The sequence below is a fragment of the Arvicola amphibius genome, chromosome 5 (genome assembly GCF_903992535.2).
Source record: "Arvicola amphibius chromosome 5, mArvAmp1.2, whole genome shotgun sequence".
In the NCBI taxonomy this organism is placed as follows: domain Eukaryota; kingdom Metazoa; phylum Chordata; class Mammalia; order Rodentia; family Cricetidae; genus Arvicola; species Arvicola amphibius.
The window spans coordinates 92,089,674-92,098,141 of NC_052051.1; positions in this window are offsets into that span (position 1 = coordinate 92,089,674).

An 8,468-nucleotide genomic window follows, 5' to 3' on the forward strand; every position below is an offset into this window, starting at 1 on the left:
AGTGTACTTCATATTTGAGAAATGTTTATTCATCTCTTTATCACACTTACAGATTAGATTGTTTGATTCCCTGCTATTTTGGTTGGGGGGGTTGTTTAGTTCTTTGTGCATTCTAAGGACTAAGTTCCTATCAAGTGAAACATTAGCAAAGATTTTCTCCCATTTTGTTGACTGTCTTTACAATCAGTTACTTGTTTCCCAGGCTCTTATGTACAATACAAGTCTTGATGGAAATAATTATCTTAGTGAGTCCTATTTCAAGGAAGACTGAATCACAAGGGAAATAATTACTATTTATAATCACAAAAAAGATTAGACTTGTCATATGATGGAACAATTAAACCTTGCCAACAGCAAATACTTCTTTTAATCCTTTCAACGTTCTGTTATTTTTCTTTATTTTTTTCAGTTAAAACAGATATGTATTAGAATTAGCCTACAGGACTCAGTTTAGAAGATTGAAATTATTTAGAAGTCTCACCACCAGGCCTTCTCAGGGTAGTGACTTTGGCCATATCAATGTCATAAAAGTTTTTCATGGCCTGTTTGATCTGGTGCTTGTTGGTCTTTCACATCCATAAAACATAGTGTGTTGCCCTTAAAGTCTGTGCTGCTGGGGTTATACGTAGGAAGCAGTCTCCTGTGTCCAAATGTTGTAGAGTACTTCCCACTTTCTCCTCTAACAGGTTCAGTGTGTTCAGATTGATATTGAGGTCTTTAATCCATTTGGACTTTGAGTTTTGTGCATGGTGATAGACACGGATCTACTTTCATTCTTCTACAGGTTGACATCCAGTTATGCCAGCACCATTTGTTGAAGATGCCGTCTTTCTTCCATTTTGTACTTTTAGCTCCTTTATCGAAAATCAGGTGTTCATAGGTTTGTGTGTTAAGATCCGGGTCTTCTATTCGATTCCATTGGTTGACTTCTCTATTTTTATGCCAATACCAAGCTGTTTTCAATACTGTAGCTCTGTAATAGAATTTGAAGTCAGGGATGATAATGCCTCCAGAAGTTCCTTTATTGTATAAGATTGTTTTGGCTATCCTGGGTTTCTTGTTCTTCCATATAAAGTTGATTATTGTCCTCTGAAGATCTGTGAAGAATTTTGATGTGATCTTTAAGGGGATTGCATTAAATCTATAGATTGCCTTTGGTAGAATTGCCATTTTTACTATGTTGATCCTCCCAATCCAAGAGCAAGGAAGAGCCTTCCATTTTCTGGTATCCTCTTCAGTTTCTTTCTTCAAAGACTTAAAGTTCTTGTCAAATAGGTCTTTCACTTCCTTGGTTAGAGTTACCCCAAGATATTTTATGCTATTTGTGGCTATCATGAGAGGTGATGCTTCTCTGATTTCTTTCTCTGCTTCCTTATCCTTTGTATATAGGAGGGCAACTGATTTTTTGGCGTTGATCTTGTATCTACCCACGTTACTAAAGGAGTTTATCAGCTGTAGGAGTTCTTTGGTGGAGTTTTGGGGTCGCTTATATACACTATCATGGAGACAGAGCCCCACATTGGAGCACTGGACTGAGCTCCCAAGGTACAAATGAGGAGCAAAAGGAGAGAGATCATGAGCAAGGAAGTCAGGACCATGAGGGGTGCACCCACCCACTGAGATGATGGGGCTGATCTAATCAGAGCTCATCAGGACCAGCTGGACTGGGACTGAAAAAGCACGGGATAAAACCGGACTCCCTGAAATGGCAGGCATTGAGGGCAGCTAGAAGCCAAGGACAATGGCACTGGATTTTGATCCTACTATATATACTGGCTTTGGGGAGGCCTAGCCTGTTTGGATGCTCAGCTTCCTAGATATGGATGGAGGGAGGAGGACCTTGGACTTCCCACAGGGCAAGGAACCCTTACTGCTCTTTAGACAGGAGAGGGAGGGGGAGTAGAGGTGGAGAGGGGGAGGTAAATGGGAGGCAAGGAGGAGGCAGAAATTTTAAAAAATAAATAAATAAATAAATAAATAAATAACTTATAAAAACAAACAAACAAAAACATAGTATGTTGTTGTCTTCATGGCTGACTTAGTAGTCAGGTATTGATGGAAATTTCTTTACCACCTGGCCCCATAGCCATTCAGTGTCAAATAAAAACACAGCAGCTTATATTACTGATAAACTGTTTGTCCTAATAACTCAGGCTTCTTATTTACTAACTTTTACAACTTGAATTAACCTATAATTTTACCTATGTTTAGCCACGTGGCTTGGTACCTTTTCTCAGAGAAGCATTCTCATCTTGCTTCCTTGTGTCTAGATGGCAAGTGCTCTCTGCCATTCCTTTTCCCATAATTCTTAGTCTGACCACTCTCCCTATCCTTCCTGCCTGGCAACTGATCAATCAGCACTTTATTAAACTAATACAAGTGACAAATTTTTGCAGTGTTCGAGTATTACCCCACAGCATTTACCCCATTATTCCTTTAAAAAACAAAAACCCTGAATCTAATCTCCTTTGTTTAGCTTTTTTTCCTAACCATTATCCATAACAACTTATAAATAATATGCTAAACAAAGATCCATAATCCATTTTGGGGGAATGTGGGCATAGTTTTCTAGGCTACTTTCTGCTGATTGGAGGCACTGATAATCTTATATGAACCATTAAAAATTAGGATTATGCCCATCTTTGGGGCCACAAAATCCCACTGCGCAACCTGTTTGAGTACCAGGACCAGGAATTGAGTGCACCCAGGCCGGTGGGAGGTCCCCTGTTTCATTAGCCTGCCAGCAGCAAGGTAGGCCCTTTGTCAGCGAGTAGCTTGGCCTACAAGGAGACCTGACTGTCTACCAGAAGATCCATCATTCATTGGGGTGAGTGAGTGCCTGAACCGAGGCAGCTGCCCGGAGAGTGACCACCGACATTCCCCAACCACCCCCCAAACACTTCCTGCTCTTCCTGCAGGGGTTATTCTCCCCGGATACTGCCTTTCTCTTCCTGTCCCTTCCCAGCTTGCACCCAGAACCCCCTCCACCACTTCATCCTCCCATCTTTGGGGCCACAAACTACCACAGCACAACCTGTTTGAGTACCAGGACCAGGAATTGAGTGCACCCAGGCCTGTGGGAGGTCCCCTGTTTCATTAGCCTGCCAACAGCAAGGTAGGCCCTTTGTCAGCGAGCTGCTTGGCCTGCAAGGAGACCTGACTGTTTGCCAGAAGATCCATCACTCATTGGGGTGAGTGAGTGCCTGAACCAAGGCAGCTGCCTGGAGAGGGACCACCCACATTCCCCAACCACCCCCCCACACTTCCTGCTCTTCCTGCAGGGGTTATTATCCCCGGATACTGCCTCTGTCTTCCTGTCCCTTCCAGCTTGCACCCAGAACGCACCCCCTTCATCCTCCCGTCGTCTTTGGGGCCGCAAAATCCCACAGCTCAGCCTGTTTGGGTGCCGGGACCTGGAATTGAGTGCACCCAGGCCTGTGGGAGGTACCCTGTTTCAATAGTCTGCCAGCAGCAAGGTAGGCTCTTTGTCAGCAAGCCGCTTGGCCTGCAAGGAGACCTGACTGTCTACCAGAAGATCCATCATTCATTGGGGTGAGTGAATTGAATTCATTGGGGTGAATTGAACTTCTAAAAGAAGACCCAAAGGGGATTATTCAGAGGAAGAAATGGGTAGGTGCCAATTCAAAAATCCTCCAACAATTTGAAAAACAACATGAAAGCACCAGAACCCAGCAAACTTATAACAGGAGGACTTGAACACACTAATCAAGAAGTAGAAAAAATTAACTTTATGAAAGTAATAGAGTCCCTTAAACAGGAGGTGAAAAACTCCCTTAAGGAAATGGACGAGAAGAATAACAACAAGTTTGAAGATGTGAGTAAATCCGTAAGTGATATCCTAGGAAACCAAGAAAAAACAATCAAATAGATAATGGAAACAGTGCAAGACTTGAAAACTGAAATGGAGGCAAGGAAGAAAACACAAACCGAGGGCCAGCTGGATATGGAAAATCTATGTAAATGAACAGAGACTACAGAAAAAAAAGCATAACCAACAGAATACAAGAGATAGAAGAAAGAATCTCAGATTCTGAAGATACCATAGAGAAAATAAAAGCACTGATCAAAGAAAACAGCAAATCCAACAAATTCCCATCACAAAACATTCAGGAAATCTGAGACACAATAAAAAGACCAAAACTAAGAATAATAGGCGTAGAAGAAGGAGAAGAATTACAGCTCAATGGTCAAGAAAATATATTTAATAAAGTTATAGAAGAAAACTTCCCAAACCTAAAGGAAGATATTCCTATTAAAGTTCAAGAAGCTTAAAGAACACCAAATAGACTGGATCAAAAAAAAATCATCCCCTCGCCATATTATAATCAAAACACAAAACATACAGAATAAAGAAAGAATATTAAGAGCTGCAAAGGAAAAAGGTCAAGTAACATATAAAGGTAAACCTATCAGACTAACAACTGACTTCTTTATGGAAACCATGAAAGCTAGAAGGTCCTAGATAGATGTTTTGCAGAAACTAAGAGACCATGGATGCAAGCCCAGATTACTATACCCAGCCAAGCTTTTATTCACTATAAATGGAGAAAACAAGATATTCCAGGACAAAAACAGATTTAAACAATACGTAGCCACAAATCCAACCTTACAGAAAGTAATAGAAGGAAATTCACAAACAAAGGAGGCCAGCATTGCCCAAAATAACTCAGACATCTAGTGACCTTTCACCGGCACATCTCAAAGAAAGGAAACACACAATCTCTACTACCAAATAAAAAATGACAACCGGAGTTAACATCCACTGGTCATTAATATCACTTAATATCAATGGACTCAATTCACCTATAAAAAGGCACAGGCTAAGAGATTGGATACGAAAACAGGATCCAACATTTTGCTGTTTACAAGAAACATACCTCAACCACAAAGACAGACATCTACTCAGAGTAAAGGGTTGAGAAAAGGTTTATCAAGCAAATGGATCTAAGAAACAAGCCAGTGTGGCCATCCTAATCTCTACAAAGTTGACTTCAAACTAAAATCAATCAGAAGAGATGGAAAGGGACACTTTATACTCATAACAGGAAAAATCCTTCAGAATGAAGTCTCAATCCTGGATATCTATGCCCCTAATACAAAAGCACCCACTTATGTAAAAGAAACATTACTAGAACTCAAGGCAGCCATCAAACCAAACACACTGATAGTGGGAGACTTCAACAATCCTTTCTCACCAATGGACAGGTCAATTCTACAGAAACCTAACAGAGAATTAAAAGACTTAATAGAGGTAATGAACCAAATGGACTTAACAGACATCTATAGAACATTCCACCCAAACAGGAAAGAATATACCTTCTTCTCTGCGGCTCATGGAACCTATTCGAAAATTGACCACATACTCAGTAACAAAGCAAACTTCCACAGTTACAAAAACATATTAGTAACCACCTGCATCTTATCGGATCACCATGGATTAAAATTAGAATTCAATATCAATGCTACCCCCAGAAAGCCTACAAACTCATGGAAACTGAACAGTCAACTACTGAACCACACCTGGGTCAAAGAAGAAATAAAGAAAGAAATTAAAGTCTTCCTTGAATTTAATGAAAACAAAGACACAACATACTCAAACTTATGGGACACTATGAAAGCAGTGCTAAGAGGAAAGTTCATAGCACTAAGTGCACACTTAAAAAAAAAACAGACAAAGCACACATTGGAGACTTAACAGCACACCTGAAAGCTCTAGAAAAGAAATAAGCAGACTCACATAGGAGGAGTAGAAGACTGGAAATTATCAAACTGAGGGCAGAAATCAACAAAATAGAAACACAGAAAACAATCCAAAGAATCAATGAAACAAAAAGCTGGTTCTTGGAGAAAATCAACAAGATTGACAAACCCCTAGCCAAACTAATCAAAAGGCAGAGAGAGAACACACAAATTAATAAGATTAGAAATGAAAAGCGGGACATAACCAGAGACACAGGAAATTCAGAGAATCATTAGATCTTACTACAAAAGCCTGTATGCCACAAAATTGGAAAATGTAAAAGAAATGGACACTTTTTTAGATAAGTACCATATACCAAAGTTAAACGAGGACCAGGTGAACAATCTAAATAGTCCTGTTAGTCGCGAAGAATTAGAAACTGTTATCAGAAACCTCCCTACCAAAAAAAGCCCAGGACCAGATGGTTTCAATGCAGAATTCTACCAGAACTTCCAAGAAGACCTAATACCTATACTCCTTAAGGTATTTCATAATATAGAAACACAAGAGTAACTGCCAAATTCCTTTTATGAAGCTACAGTTACCCTGATACCTCAACCACACAAAGACTCAACCAAGAAAGAGAATTACAGGCCAATCTCACTCATGAACATCGATGCAAAAATTCTCAATAAAATACTGGCAAACAGAATCCAAGAACACATTAGAAAAATTATCCACTACAATCAAATAGGCTTCATCCCAGAGATGCAGGGCTGGTTCAACATATGAAAATCTATCAATGTAATCCATCATATAAATAAACTGAAGGATAAAAACCATATGATCATCTCATTAGATGCAGGAAAAGCATTTGACAAAATTCAACACCCCTTTATGATAAAGGTCTTGGAGAGATTAGGGACACAAGGGTCATTCCTAAATATAATAAAGGCTATTTACAGCAAGCCGACAGCTAACATCAAATTAAATGGAGAGAAACTCAAGGCCATCCCACTAAATTCAGGAACACGATAAGGCTGTCCACTCTCTCCTTATCTCTTCAATATAGTGCTTGAAGTTCTAGCAATAGCAATAAGACAACACAAGGGGATCAAGGGGATTCGACTTGGAAAGGAAGAAGTTAAACTTTTGTCATTTGCAGATGATATGATAGTGTACATAAGCGACCCGAAAAACTCCACCAAAGAACTCCTACAGCTGATAACTTCAGTATCGTGGCAGGTTACAAGATCAACTCCAAAAAATCAGTTGCCCTCCTATACACAAAGGATAAGGAAGCAGAGAAAGAAATCAGAGAAGTGCCACCTTTCACGATAGCCACAAATAGCATAAGATATCTGGTAGTAACTGTAACCAAGGAAGTGAAGGATTTATTTGACAAGAACTTTAAGTCTTTGAAGAAAGAAACTGAAGAGGATACCAGAAAATGGAAGGCTCTTCCTTGCTCTTGGATTGGGAGGATCAACATAGTAAAAATGGCAGTTCTACCAAAGGCAATCTATAGATTTAATGCAATCCCCTTAAAGATCACATCAAAATTCTTCACAGATCTTCAGAGGACAATAATCAACTTTATATGGAAGAACAAGAAACCCAGGATAGCCAAAACAATCTTATACAATAAAGGAACTTCTGGAGGCATTATCATCCCTGACTTCAAATTCTATTACAGAGCTACAGTATTGAAAACAGCTTGGTATTGGCATAAAAATAGAGAAGTCAACCAATGGAATCGAATAGAAGACCCGGATCTTAACACACAAACCTATGAACACCTGATTTTCGATAAAGGAGCTAAAAGCACACAATGGAAGAAAGAAAGCATCTTCAACAAATGGTGCTGGCATAACTGGATGTCAACCTATAGAAGAATGAAAGTAGATCCGTATCTATCACCATGCACAAACCTCAAGTCCAAATGGATTGAAGACCTCAATATCAATCTGAACACACTGAACCTGTTAGAGGAGAAAATGGGAAGTACTCTACAACATTTGGGCACAGGAGACTGCTTCCTATGTATAGCTCCAGCAGCACAGACATTAAGGGCAACATTGAATAAATGGGACCTCCTGAAGCTGAGCAGCTTCTGTAAAGCAAAGGACACTGTCACTAAGACAAAAAGGCATCCTACTGACTGGGAAAAGATCTTCACCAACCCCGCCACAGACAAAGGTCTGATCTCCAAAATATATAAAGAACTCAAGAGACTAGACTTTAAAATGCTAATTAACCCAATTGAAAAGTGGGGCACTGAACTGAACAGAGAATTTTCAACAATAGAAGTTCGAATGGCCAAAAGACACTTAAGGGCATGCTCAACCTCTTAGCAATCAGGGAAATGCAAATCAAAACTTTGAGGTACACACCTGTCAGAATGGCTAAAATCAAAAACACCAATGAATGCTTTTGCTGGAGAGGATGTGGAGTAAGGGGTACACTCATCCATTGCTGGTGGGAATGCAAACTTGTGCAACCGCTTTGGAAAGCAGTGTGGAGGTTTCTCAGGAAATTTGGGATCAACCTACCTGAGGACCCAGCAATCCCACTGTTGGAAATTTACCCAAGAGATGCCCAATCATATTACAAAAGCGTTTGTTCAGCTATGTTTATAGCAGCATTATTTGTAATAGCCAGAACCTGGAAACAACCTAGATGCCCTTCAGTGGAAGAATGGATGAAGAAAGTGTGGAATATATACATATTAGAGTACTACTCGGCGGTAAAAAACAATGACATCTTG